Source organism: Chiloscyllium plagiosum, unplaced genomic scaffold (assembly GCF_037043375.1).
Source record: "Chiloscyllium plagiosum isolate Xiang-an unplaced genomic scaffold, Cpla_swu_hap1 HiC_scaffold_12, whole genome shotgun sequence".
NCBI classification, from domain to species: domain Eukaryota; kingdom Metazoa; phylum Chordata; class Chondrichthyes; order Orectolobiformes; family Hemiscylliidae; genus Chiloscyllium; species Chiloscyllium plagiosum.
The window spans coordinates 37,807,206-37,821,435 of record NW_028270150.1 but is presented as its reverse complement, the minus strand read 5'-3'; the positions used below and the strand labels follow the sequence as shown (position 1 = coordinate 37,821,435).

The 14,230-nt window shown below is 41.6% G+C and overlaps 1 pseudogene across 1 annotated transcript in view; it reads right to left on the bottom strand.

Annotated features, from left to right (window-relative positions):
* Window positions 1-6,334: 6,334 nt before the first annotated feature.
* LOC122555274 (NXPE family member 3-like) overlaps window positions 6,335-14,230 on the bottom strand; it is a 68,594-nt pseudogene continuing 60,698 nt past the window's right edge. The window contains exon 6 of the transcript XR_006313221.2: window positions 6,335-10,748. The product of XR_006313221.2 is annotated as an NXPE family member 3-like (transcript). The remainder of the gene's footprint in view (window positions 10,749-14,230) is intronic.

Sequence of the window (14,230 nt, the reverse complement as noted above, 5' to 3'; positions counted from 1 at the left end):
AACGCCCTCCTCCTTTCCTAGTGCGATTCCATCATTACTGGGATAAGGAGAGAGTCATGGAGGCCTCCAGACTCCAAGGGAAGGATCCAAAGGCCCTAATTTATGAGGGGTCTAAGATCATGTTTTTTCAGGACTTTTCAGCGGCAGTGATCCAGAAACAAAAATCGTATGATGGTGTCAAGAGAAGATTGAAGGAGCTTGGGATTCAGCAGTGCTTCGGATCACCTTAGATGGATCCATGCATCTCTTTGACACATCGGAGAAGGCAAGAGACTTTGTGGACAAACTAACCTAATTTAGACAATTGTAGTATGTATAAATATCATTGCTTGGGTATGTGTTTATCATTCTGTAAAAGAAATGGAGGAAATCCGGTTGGAGCTTTGTTTTTCCCCTTTTTTTTCCTCTATTGATAATAATTTGGTTCAAACTATGTCTGGCGGTGGTTAAGATGTACATTTTAAATTTCTAAGTTAGGACATACCAAAGGATGAGTAGGATATTTATTCCCTTTTTTTTTATAAAAGAATGTTTTTTTTTATTCATATTGATATTCTATGGGGTGTTTATTCTTTTTAGCTTGTGCTTGCGATGTGGCTCTAGCTGGGAGAAGTGAAGGTAGTTGAGATGGTTAGATGCCTATTTATGGGCAGTTCGGGATAGGTAGTTGCCCCCTCCGGGCAGGGGGTGAGTTCCCCGACTCAGTGCTATTGGCGCTTTATATGTTGGTTTGATTTCTGGTTTTTGATTTTTTATTTTTAATAACTTTGTATGTTTGTTAAATGTAGTGGTTTTATTTTATGAAGTTTTTATATTTGGTGGACCATGCGACACTAAGGCTCATCAATTTGTGGTTCGGGTTCCTCCTCTCTGGAATTTAAATGTAATTGCAGAAGATTATGGTTAATGATTTGAATAAATGGTGTACCTGGAATATCAAGGGAAGTCACTCACCAATTAAGAGGAAGAAGGTACTCTTGAGTCTTAGAAAGGAGAAGGTGGATATTGCTTTGTTACAGGAGACACATTTGGATGACAAGGAGCATCTGAAATTACAGCAGAATGGCTTTGACCGAGTTTATTTTTTATCATTTAATACCAGAAGTAGGGGAGTGGCTATATTGGTTAGGAAAAATGTCTCATTTAAATTGTTGGAATGTGTTAAAGACACATACGGGAGGTTTGTAATTCTTAAAGCCTTGATAAATGGTGAAGAATATGGCATTTTAAATGTTTATTGTCCCCCAGCTCATCCTCTTAAATTCTTGATAGATGCTTTTTATAAACCGATAAGTCTCAAGTCTCAGCACATCGTTATAGGGGGAGATTTTAACTGCCTCATGGACCCCACAGTAGACAGGTTGCCTAAAGGTCCCTCGATATCCTCTGCACAAACTAAACAATTATTGGGTTTGTGTGGGGAATTAGGGTTGGTGGACGTCTGGAGGTGTCTCCACCCTACGGGTAGGGATTTCATGTTTTTCTCCAATCCGCACAGATGTCACACGAGGATTGATTTTTTTTCTGACCCCTGTGGTAATCCTGGATCTGGTGGCATCCTGTACAATTGGTAATATTGCCATCTCTGATCATGCTCCAGTGTACCTCATGGTTAAAATTAAGTGGATTCAAGGTATTGGTGAATGGACCCCTTTATTCTCATGGATAGCAAGTTTGTGGAGTATTTCTCTAGGGAATTTCGGGCATTCCTAGACATCAACATAGGCTCGGTTGATAGCTCATCTGTTCTCTGGGAAACTGTCAAAGCTTATGCCAGAGGGTTAGTTATTTCATATTTCACAAGTAGGAAGCGGCAGAAGGGTGAGCAGCAATGTCTCCTTGAAGCACGGTTGAAGGCAGCCGAGAAGGCCTATTTAGACAGACCCTCATTGGTCAAACTACAGAGGATTATGGCACTGCGGTCTGCACTAAATTCCGTGCTCATGCAGATGGCAAAGAAGAAGCTGGCTTTTGCAAAGCAAAGGTTATACGAGCATGGTGACAAGTCAGACAAATACTTAGCATACCTTGCCAGAAAGACAAGTGCCCCACAAACCATTACAGCGATTAGGGAGGGGTCTGGGAACCTAACATGTGATTCTAAAAAGATTAATGTGGCATTCCAGAGATTCTACTCTAAATTATATCAGTCTGAGAATTGTGAGGAGGAGCATGTCAAAATGGAATCCTTTTTTAGAGATCTGAACTCCCGGGTGTGACTCCTGAACAACTGTCCTTTCTCAATGCCCCATTATCAGAGCAAAAAGTGAAGGAAGCTGTGAGGCAGCTTCAGAGTGGAAAGGCGCCCGGTCCTGATGGAATTCCCAGTGAATTCTATAAGGAATTTATAAGTATACTGTCAGGCCCAATGCTGAATATGTTTAATGATTCATACAGTCATGTTTGTCTCCCACCATCTCTGAGAGAGGCCAATATTTCACTTATCCTTAAAAAAGGGAAGGATCCGGAAGACTGTGCTTCATACATGCCCATCTCGCTCTTAAATGAGGACCTTAAAATCCTCTCTAAGGCTCTTGCGTTAAGGCTGGAGACTGTGTCACTTCTATTATTAAAGAGGATCAGATGGGCTTCATAAAGGGTCGCAGATCTGCCAATAATGTTAGGAGGCTGCTTAATGTAATCCAAGCATGTCAACAGCAGTCAATACAGGGATTGGTAATTTCTTTAGATGCAGCGAAGGCATTTGACCGAGTTGAGAGGCCGTACCTTTTCTATACTCTAGACCGGTTTGATCTGGGCGAAGTTTTCATAATTTGGGTAAAGGTTCTCTACAGTGTACCTCTCACGGCGGTCATTACCAATGGGGTACGATCAAGCAATTTTAATATTTCTAGGGGCAGACGGCAGGGCTGTCCCCTTCCACCATTACTTTTTACGTTGGTGATTGAACCGTTGGCAGAGGCCATTCGTGGGGATCTCAATGTATCAGCTCCAGAAGTGGGGTCAAAATTACATAAGATCTCGCTGTATGCAGATGATGTTCTAATTTTCTTGACAAATCCAGCAGTCTCAGTGCCTTGCCTGATACAATGCATTCACACGTTTGGCGCTTTTTCAGGGTATAAGATTAATTTTGCTAAATCAGAGGCTATGCCTATGGGTGGTCTTACAAAAGAGTTGGCTCCTGAGTGACTATAGATTCCCATTTAGGTGGTCACAGGGGGGTTTGTGTAATTGGGCATATTCATTACTCCAGTTCTGGATTGGCTGTTCAAAGCCAATTTTACTCAATTATTTGAAAAAATTAAACAAGATCTCCAAAGATGGGAGGCACTTCCAGTCTCATAGTTGGGTCGGATAGCACTTACTAAGATGAATATTCTCCCTCGTTTGCTATACCCTATATGGATGCTCCCCCTGATTTTCAATAAACAAATACTCAGGAGACTGAACAGTTGGTTCAGCTCCTTTATCTGCCGGCCCCTCATTAAATTAGCCAAACTGCAGTTGCCTCACAGATTGGGGGGAGTAGACCTTCCGGACATTAAAAATTACCAATTAAGCTCGCTTTTGACCTACGTTTGGGTTTGTGGGGACCCTCTTTCAATATGGCTAGATATCAAATCCTCCCAGGCAAGGTGCCCCCTTAGCAGTTTGCTGTTTTTGGACAAGGTGAGGACAGTTAGGGAATATTGCCATAACCCAATAGTCATCAATACTGTTAAAGCATGGAGGGCAATTCAGCAGAGGGACGGTAATATTGGCAAAACATCTTTGTTTACACCTTTAGTGGGTATAAAGAGTTTTCAACCAGATATGATAGATTCAGGATTTAAACGTTGGGCAGCTCGGGGTATATCTTGCATGGGTGATTTATTTGAGGGAGATGTAATGATGTCCTTTGATCAGTTAGTATGGAAGTACGAGTTACCTAATAGAGACCTCTTTCGTTTTTTTCAAGTTAGGGATTTTATTCAAAAAAAAGCACAGTTTTGACTGATCCCTACAAATCTGACATAGAAAGAGGGGTACTAAGGGCTAAGAGTACACTCTCTGTCAGTACTCTATATCACCAATTGGGGAGTGCCACCTCAGATGAGTCTGATCAACTCTGCAAGATGTGGGAAAGAGAGCTGGGTGTTGAAGTTTCTTCAGAGGCATGGGAGGATATTTGGGAGAATGCAAGGAAGATATCAATTTGCAATAGGACCCATGCTTTACAGTTGAAGATTCTCCACAGGGTCCACTTAGCCCCAGACCGTTTGTCAAAATTTAAACCAGGGTTATCTTCAGCATGTCCCAAGTGCAAGGTCTGTACGGGTACTCTTACCCATTGTCTTTGGTCTTGTGACAGGCTTCAAACATATTGGAGCGCTGTGGTGGGTGCAATGGAGAGGAGTTTAGGTGTAGGGGCAGAGAAGGACCCTATTTCGCTCCTTTTGGGCCTACCCATTGTATTTCCTGCAGACTCGCATAAGGCAAAACTTTTCAATGGTCTCACATTCTGTGAAAGGAAGAATACCTTGCTAAGTTGGATATCAGAAAAACCCCCAGGCCTGTCGGGTTGGCGGAAGATTGTTATGGAGCATATTCCCCTGGATTTTCTCACAAATATGGTACACCACAAACTGAGAGTTTTTACAGGACATGGCAACCCTTTTTGAAATACCTGGATACAGATTTATCTGCCACACTAACAAGGGCTTTTATATAGCCGTAACAATTGTGTTTCATCAGTCCAATATCCAGGGAGGAGGAACTGTGAATGTATGAGTGTTTTGTTTTGCTGGGCTGAGTTATTACTATTTATTTGTTTGTTGTTAGCTATTTAACTAACTAAATAAATACCTAGTTTAGGTTTTTTTAAATTTTATACTTCTCTATATATGTTTATACATTCATATAGGAGGGTGGGTTGGGGAATGTTTTTTATTATTTGGGTTTAGTTTTGTACTATTTTTGTACTGTTTTGAATTGCATTGTTTTGTATTTGTTGTAATATTTAAAAATCTATTTTTTCTTAATTTTTTTTATAATATATTTTTATTATGTTCCAGCTGTACAAAACTGTAGGTAGGGCACATTTGGAATATTGTGTACAATTCTAGTCACCACACCACCAGGAGGATGTGGAAATTTTTGAGAGGATGCAGAGAAGATTTACCTGAATGTTGCCTAGTCTGGAGGGTTTTAGTTATGAGGAAAGCTGGATAAACTAGGATCGTTTTCACTGGAAAGACAGAGGCTGAGGGGCGACTTGATAGAGGTGTCGAAAATTATGAGCATCATAGAGTGAATATCAGAGGATTTTTTCCAGGTTGGAAAGGTCAACTACAAGAGGGCACAGGTTAAAGGTGTGAGGAGAAAAGTTTAGGGGAGAAGTGTGGGGAAAATTTTTCACAGGGTGTGGTGGTTACCTCGAACATACTACCAGTGGAGTTGTTGGAAGCAGGCATGTTGGCAATGTTTAAGGCATTCCTTGATAGACACATGAATGGGAGGTAAACAGAGGGATAGATATCACACATGGGCAATAAGTAGCAGATAAGGAACAGGAATTGGTGCAGGCTTGATGGGCCAAAGGGCCTGTTCCTGTACTTTTTTCTGATGTATTGTATTTTAAATGCATCACCTCACACTTTTCAAGATGTTCCACCTCATCTCCCTGATAATGTGAAAAACTATCAGCTATGAACTCTAGAACCAATCAAGTGTCCATTCATTCATCTTATCACCTGCCCACCCACCTCTAGACCTATCAAATCAATTGCCTACCCATCTAAGCCCTTGCCACTTTTACACTGTAAGTCAGGTGGACAATAGATTTCAATTTGACTTAACCTTTTTTAGGTCACTGTACTGAACACAAAGTCCAAGATGCAATTTTGTACTCGCCTTATGCTGAAGAAGCCATTTTTGAAACTGCGTAATTACATAACCTAAACACAACACATATATACTAACCAATATGGTATAATTAGTAAGCAGACAGAAACAGGAATCAATAACTCGTGTATCTCAATAATGTATGATTGAAGAATAGGTGATTAGTTATTAAGGCTGGGAATATACCAATGTTTGTAATTTAAAAGTATTAATTTGCTGCTTCAAGCTTTGCTGTAGGAAAGGGAGCAGTCAGATATCATTGACAGAAAACATTGTGCATCCAGTCTTTGTGCTATTACTTTTGAAATATTCAGGTATAGGCTCATCAGTCCCAAAGAATTTGTCAGCTTTTCATCCAGTTGATTTCTCCAGTATTTTATCTTTTCTCATATTAATCTTTCAAGTTTCACAGATACATTAAAACTTCCCAATTCCAATAATTTCTTTGTGTTATCTACTGTGAAGAAAGACACAAAATACTTCAACATCTCTGCGATAAGTTTACTAGTAAACTAAATCTTGTTGCAGAATATAAGATCCAAAATAACATATTGCTCAGAAAACTATCAGAATGCCTTCTGATATTCTATCTATCCATATTGACATTGCATAGAAGACTAAGCCACTTTCAATGTATACAGGCTGAACTTTACTTTCATGCAGAAGATTACCATTTGGAATCCACCTTTGTGACAACAGTTAAAGTCTATTAAAGCCAATATAAACAAAACAGTTATTTTATTACAGATAACAACAACAGTATGTTATGACAAAGAATGAATTATTTGAACAAAGTAAAATACATTTAATTGCAAAAAATACTCCTCTGATAAATGGATCCTAAACCAGACAGTGAATTATAAAACAAAATACAAATTGTTTTCTTGATAATCATTTATTTAGATTGCAGCATCATATGTAGTGGATTAATGCTGCAACAAAATCTTGTGTAATATTAACAAAAATCCATGAAACAAATTCAGCCAACTTAAAGCAGATTAAATCAGATGGACAATGGACAGTTGTCAAAGGAGATCTAGAATGAAAGACTTAAACCCCTAAGGGACTTACTAATTTAAATGAAAGCTTGGTCTTTCAGACTGATTCTTCATTCCAGCCCCTGTGATATCAGCAGTTGTGGAAGGCCTTAAATGTAACAGTGGGCATTGTGTGCTCCATCTTCAAAACCAGCTGGACATGGACATAACCATGGAATAGAGGTTGGCAGCCTCATGGAATGCCCTGCACCATGGCCTGCTGCCTGAATCTGTTAATGACTACCTTGGGCAGAGACCCAACAAGAAGTTCTCCAAGTTGCTCTTCCCTCTCCATGTCAGGTGACCGCAGAACTGGAGCATGGGGCTGAAGTGCAGGTTCAATTTGAGGAGAAACTGCCTAGGACCGTGAACGAGGAGCTGCAGCCTCACACACCCAAAATGAAGAGTCTGTGCACTCCTCAAGATTGAGGAACTGTCCCTTGGAAAATGCTGAAATTACCGAATGAGAAAGTGCCTTCACCCCTGTGGAGGAACGTTCAAATCAATATGCTATTAACCTCCCTGGTTGAATATTGCCAATATTAAAAAGACAATTGTATCTGTGTTTAAATTCATATTTATTCTAGATAGTTACAAAAGTCAATTGGATAAAGATTATAGGAGCGTGTTTTTCCAGTATAGGGAAGCAATGGGCTGCCGCTACATTGGAATGATTTCTGGACACAGCCCAGCTTCTGGCTGGCTGCACACACACACACAACATGGAGTTTAACAGCAAGTAAGACCAGCAAATGTTACAGTTACCTCCAGCTCTGAAAGGCAATCCCTCTCTCTCAAAAGAAGCTGGAATTACATACAGGAGGACGCTGCTGAATACCAGTGTGGTCACTGCAAATGAGGAAATCAAGAACCAGGACACAGAAGGTTCTATGCTAGCGTCGGTGGGCAGTGGATAGAGACCATGTTGCCCAGGAGGTCAGGCATCCTCATGGAATACCTCTGAAATGAGTGGGTGCAGGTATCGAGGATCATCTCCACATACCTCCAGCAATACAGCAGTGGCAAGTAAAGCACTTAAACACAGTGCAATACAGCCATTCACATTCTTCCCTTTCCTGCAGGACCATTCACAAACAGCAGGGAGCAGCAGAGAAGCAGTGGAATTCAGTACTACTTTTTTGTCTCAGTTCGATGAAGGAGATGGTGTTCAGCATCATAGGAATGCTGTGCCAGAGACAGTGGCATCCAGTGTCAGCAGGTCAATTCATGATGATGAAATGTTACTGCCTTATGGCCCTTCTCACTGCTGCCTTACCCTCATTCTGTTTCTGGCATGGTGTCCAAACTGTTGATGGTGTGACCCTGCACCTCCTGCTTTGCACCCAACCATCCCCCTTCCTCACTTCAACCCTCCCTTCTCATTTACACTTTCAGATACAAAAATAACACCAACAACCCAGTCCCAGCACATCCAGGAGGAAGAGGAATAGTTTGAATCAGCTATGCCATTCCAATACAGCTACGTTACTGGCCAACAGTGTGGAAAATTGCCCAAGTGTGTCCTGTACACAAAATGAAGGAGAAATCAATCTATTCTCAATTATCAGCAAAGTGATAGAATGTGTCACCAGCAGAGCTATTAAGTCCCACTTTCCTCAGCAATAACCTGCTCACTGAAGCTTAGTTTGGACTCCACCATGACCATTCAGCTCCTGACCTCATTACAGCCTAGGGTCGAGCATGGATAAAAGAGCTGAATTCTAGAGGTGAGGTGGGAGTGACAGCCCTTAACATGAAGGTCACATTCAACAAAGTGAGGCATCAAGGAACCCAAGCAAAACTGGAAGGAAAGGGTATCAGGGGGCAAACGCACTAATGGTTGCAGTCATACCTGGCACACAGGAAGATGGTTGTGGTTGTTGGAGGTCAGTCATCTCAGCTCCAGGATATCTCTACAGGAGTTCCTCAGGGTAGAGTCCAAGGCCCAGCTACCTTCAGCTGCTTCATAAATGACCTTCCCTCCATCATAAGGTCAGAGGAATGATGTTCACTGATAATTGAACAATGTTCAGTACCATTCATGCCTCCTCATTTGCTGAAGCAGTCCATGTTCAAGTGCAACAAGACCCAGACGATATCCACACTTGAACTGACAAGTGGCAAATGACATTCGTACCACACAAATACCAGGTGATCTCCAACAAGTGATAATCTAACCACACTTTGACGTTCAAATAACACTATCATTACAATACCCTACTATTAACTCCTAACCCTAAGAATACAAGAGCAGTTCAGAACCAAGGAATTCTACAGCGAGTAACTCACCTCCTGAATCCCCAAAGCCCTGCCTGTCATCTACGAGGTCAAGTCAGCAATAGGATGGAATACTTTCCGTCTGCCTGCAGTTCCAACAACACTCAAGAAGTAACACCACTCATCACAAAGCATCCCACCTGCTTGAAACCACATTCACAAATATTCATTCCCTCCACCACCAACACTCAGTTCTGGATGTGTGCATTATAAGGTGCACTGTGGAAATTCACCTAATGATAAAATTCATTTAAAGATCTTTAGAATAGCACATTCCAAACCCCCAAACACAATCATTTGGAAGAAAAAGGCAGCAGATACATGGGAACATCAACACCTACAAGTTCCCCTCCAAACCCTTCCTATTCAGACTTGGAAATATATCGCCATCCCTTCAGTGCTGATTTGTAAAATTCATGGAAATCACTCCCTAGCATATTGTGGGTCTACTTCCAGTACATGGACTGCAGCAGTTTGAGAAGGCAGCTCACCACCACCATCTCAAGGGCAACTTGAGATGGCAATAAATGCTGGGCTTCACAATGACGCCCATGTCCCATAGGTAAATAAAAAGAGAGAGACAATAAACCACACAAGGGATGTTGAGGCACTATGGCTTGATCTGTGGGACTGACCATAACTGGGAGATTCAACAGAATCGGGATCAGTACAGGGTGAGCTGCTGAGCAGGAGTGGACTCCAAACAGACCAAGGGGAGGGGGCTTCAGGTGAATCAGCTCACTGTTGGGGTAGGTCACAGACGGGTTCTGTTGGAAAGAACTCTTATAGGAGCATTGGTGAGCATACTCACTGAGAGACTTGGCATACTGGCCTTCTGGCACTGTCAAGGCTTCTGGAGAATACAGAGGACATCGTGCAGACCTTAAAGTCTCTCCATTCCACCAGGAATGTGGAGGCCAATTCCATGACAGAACTCACATTCCCAGCTGTAATGGAAGTTTCTTTGCTGCTTTCTTAGTGCATTATCTCAGGTGACATTAACCCATCTCTAAAGAGGGTAAACATTGTGAAACAGTGTTTATCTTTGTATAGAAGGGCACACATATGAAAGAAACACATCTATTTCATTCTTTATAATAATTCTCTCAGGATGTATATTGTGAGGAAGGTAATGTGCTATTGTCATCTCTCAGGCAACTACAAATACCACATTGATGCCTGTGAACATCACTGAATCAATCAATCTGATAAGCGTACCAGTCACTGTAATAGGTAACGATCTGTGGGGGGTTTTCCCGGACATTGACCTTCTTTATTACAACCAGTGTATCCATACTCCTGTCGAGTAACTGGAGAATTGATCTCCTGATATTCTGTATTCTTCTAATGTAAACTTCGACAGGAATAGGGGTGAAATGGCCGTTAGGGTAATAGCTATAACTGTGTTTTTCCCTCCTTTAATCTCGTCCAGTTTACTTGAAATGAGTTGTAAGTGCTGGCTTGCAATGGTACTGAATTGGATTGGAGGACCATGAGGGCGATATTCTAACATGATGTTGTTCTCCACATTCACAGCAAGATGAGGACCCACCTTGATAGGATTGCCAAGTTCCAATCTCTTGAGATCTAAAATAGAAAACAATAGATTTAAGATGCTAAACCACAATATTTCTACTGGGAGAAAACATTATTTTCAACAGTAAAATTCATAACAAGGCCACATATTTTTATGATTGTTGAGTAGGACATAAATCATACACAGACACCTTGCAGTAAACACAGAAAACACATTTATTTCTCCCTGTGGTTTCCTTTTATATTTTAACTTTCGTTTTCCATTAATAGTCTGTGCTTTTCTGCAGTTCTGGTCTCCTTATCTTAGGAAGGCTGGTTGTGCTACAGAGGGAATGCTGCGAAGCTTTCCCAGACTGATTCCTGAGATGGCCAGACTGATGTATGAAGAGACATTGAATCAGTTTGGATTGTGTTCACTGGAGTTCAGAAGAATGAGTGGGGATCTCAATGAAACCTCCAGTATTCTAGGAGGACTAGATAGGGTAGATGCAGGAAGCAAGTTCCTGATAACAGAGGAGTCCAGAATCAGGGATCGCAGTCTAAGGACACAGGGTAAATCATTCAGGACTGAAATGAGGAGAAATTTCTTCACCTGGAGAATTTGCTGCCAAAGAAAGCAATTAAGTCCAAAACATCCCATGATTTCAAAAAGCTGTTAGATATAACCCTTGATGGTAAAGGGATCAAAGGGAATGGAGTGAAAAGCAGAGGCTGGTTCTTGAGTTGGATAATCAGCCATGATTATAATGAACGGTGGAGAAGGATCAAAGGGCTGTGGCCTACTTGTGCTTTTTTTTCAATGATGTGGATGTGTCGATGTTGGACTGGGGTGGACAAAGTCAGAAGTCACATGAGGCCAGCTTATAGTCAAATTTATTTGCAATCACAGGCTTTCGGAATGCTGCTTCTTCATCAGGTGAAGTCAAATAAACCTGTTGGACTATATCCTGGTGTCGTGTGACTTCTGACATGTTTTCAATGTTTCTCTGTAAGCTTTCTCTGTTCCCAGTCAGGAAGAGGACAGTGTTGGATGGGGAAAGGAGATAGTGGCCCAAGAGCTTCGTATAAATAAGAGTAACTCGAAACCTGAACTGGGAGGGGAGGTAATGCACAGTGAAATAGAAGAAAAATCATTGCTGGTCAAAACGCATAGGCTAAAGAGAACTAACTCATGGCCTGCTATTGGAACATTAGCTGGAGCAACGGGATGGAACCTGGGAGAAATTGAATGAGAAGCAGTGAGGAGGCCAACCCAGAGAAATTGTGAGAGTACACTGACAGGTGTATTGCTGCTAACAAATTGGATGTTTACTAAAGAACCAAAAGTGTTCTCAGAATACATGGATGGAATTTTATAACATTCAACTATCCAATTGACTCAACACCAAAATGATTTGCCATTGTTCGAATGTTTCAGTGTGAAACAGCATCACCTGGTCCTTGAACAAGCTCCACATTTCAATTGTGCCCATCCCCTGCAGTTTTAGTGAAGTCAGAATTAAGATTTCAAGATCGCAAGAAGGCATGGTTAGGCAAGAAGTTGGTTTGAAGTGTGTCTACTTCAATGTCAGGAGCATCCGGAGTAAGGTGGGTGAACTTGCAGCATGGGTTGATACTTGGGATTTCGATGTTGTGGGCATTTCAGAGACCGGAGAGAGGGTACAGTGAGGACAGGAATGGTTATTGTGGGTGCCAGGATTTAGATGTTTCAGTAAGAACAGAGAAAATGGTAAAAAAGGGGGTGGGGTGGCACTGTTAGTCAAGGACGTATTACAGTTACAGAAAGGATGTTTGAGGACTCCTCTGCTGAGGTAGAATGGGCTGAAGTTAGAAACAGGAAAGGACAGGTTACCCTATTGGGAGTTTTCTACAGGCCTGCGAATAGTTGCAGTGATGTAGAGGATAGGATAGCAAAGATGATCTTTGATAGTAGCAAGAGTGACAGGGTAGTTGTTATGGGAGCCTTTAAGTTTCCAAATATTGACTGGAATACTATAGTTCAAATACTTTAGATGGGTCAGATTTTGTCCAATGTGTGCAGGAGGGTTTCCTGACACAGTACGTAGACAGGCCAACAAGGGGCGAGGCAACATTAGATTTGGTACTGGGTAATGAGCCCAGCTAGGTGTTCGATTTGGATGGGGTGAGCAGGTGAGCACTTTGATGGCAGTGACCATAAATCGGTTATGTTTAATTTAGTGATGGAAAGGGATAGGTATATATTGCAGGGTAAGAGTTATAGCTGGGGAAAGGCAATTCTGACGCAATTCAGCAAAATTTAGGATACATAGAATGGGGAAGGAAACTGCAGGGGATGGGCACATTGAAATGTAGAGCTTATTCAAGGACCAGCTACTGTGTGTGCTTGATAAATATGTATCAGTTAAGCAGGGAAGAAGTTGTAGAGCGTGGGAGCTGTGGTTTACTAAGGAAGTTGAATCATTTGTCGAGAGGAAGAAGGCAGCTACAAGGTTGGGATGAGATGTGATGCCTCAGTTAGGGAGCTTGAGAGTTACAAGTTGTCCAGGAAAGACCTAAAGAGAGCTAAGAGGAGCCAGGAGGGGACATGAGAAGTCATTGGCGAATAAGATCAAGAAAAACCCTGAAGTTCCTATAGCTTTATCAGGAATAAAAGAATGACTGGACTAAGATTAGGGCCAAACAAACATAGTAGTGTGAAGTTGCACATGGAGTCAGAGAAGATAGCGGAAGCGCTAAGTGAATACTTTTCATCAGTATTCACACTAGAAAAAGATAATGTGGTCGAGAATACTGAGATACAGACTACTAGACTAGATGGCATTGAGGTGCATAAGGAGAAGGTGTTAGCAATTCTGCAAAGTGTAAAAATAGATAAGTCCCCTGGGCCGGATGGAATTTATTCTAGGATTCTCTGGGAAGCCAGGGAGAAGATTGCCAAGCTTGTGGCTTTGATCTTTATGTCGTCATTGTCTACAGGAATAGTGCCAGAAGACTGGAGGATAGCAAATGTTGTCCTTTGTTCAAGAAGGGGAGTAGAGACAATCCTGCTAATTATAGACCTGTGAGCCTTACTTTGGTTGTGGATGAAGTGTTGGAAAGAGTAATGAGAGATAGGATCTAAAGATGAATAAGTTGATTAGGGATAGTCAACACGGTTTTGTGAAGGGTAGGTCGTGCCTCACAAACTTTATTGAGTTCTTCGAGAAGGTGACCAAACAGGTGGATGAGGGTAAAGTGGTTGGTGTGGTGTATATGGATTTCTATAAGGCATTTGATAAGGTTCTCCATGGTAGACTATTGCACAAAATATGGAGGCATGGGATTGAAGGTGATTTAGCAGTTTGGATCAGAAATTGGCTAGCTGAAAAAGAAGACAGAGAGTGTTGGTTGATGGGAAATATTCATCCTGGAGTTCAGTTACTCGTGGGGTACCACAAGGATCTGTTTTGGGTGAACTATTGTTTGTAATTTATATAAATGACCTGGATGAAGGCATAGAAGGATGGGTTAGTAAATTTGCGGATGACATTAAGGTTGGTAGAACTGTGGAT